Here is a 639-nt window from a genome sequence, read left to right on the forward strand (position 1 = left end):
ATCTTACAGATTTGATAATTTTACATTAAAATGTGTTACCCTCGGTTCACCCTACTAATATTTCTGCTGGGAACCGCACGCAACTCGTAGAAAAGTTGGCAAGATGAAGAAGATGGTGACTGCTCTAATGTGTTCATCTTGGGCACTGAAATAAAAAGACATTCCGCCACACACACATGCTCAAGTAGGCTGTGTGAAAGAGCCATTACTTACTTATATATATAATATTGACATTATAAAAGCTTTTAAATGTACACAAATTAATGTTTTCATAATAACTCAAATGACCAAGTTTAATGTCAAAGGTCTCACTTGTAGTGAAACAGAAAATGATTACCCGATTCTGCAGCTCCCCTCAGCATTTTATCTACCTGATTTCAACTGCAGCAGGCAGCTAGTTTTTGGTGAAAAACTCACTAATAAACCCACTATATGCAAGACACACACACACGCACACACACACCACACACACAACCACACACACACACGTATATAGGTACTAGTTTATGTAGCCTATATATGACTTTGCTTGTAGGCCTTGACTGACCAATAAACTTAAATATGCAGCTTTGCCAAAGAATATAATTACTGGAAGCCACAGGCAAACTTACATTGTCTCTTGGTGTCATTTGCCTGGCA

Source organism: Morone saxatilis, unplaced genomic scaffold (genome assembly GCF_004916995.1).
Source record: "Morone saxatilis isolate NCDOM2014 unplaced genomic scaffold, NCSU_SB_2.0 Contig4, whole genome shotgun sequence".
NCBI lineage: Eukaryota > Metazoa > Chordata > Actinopteri > Moronidae > Morone > Morone saxatilis.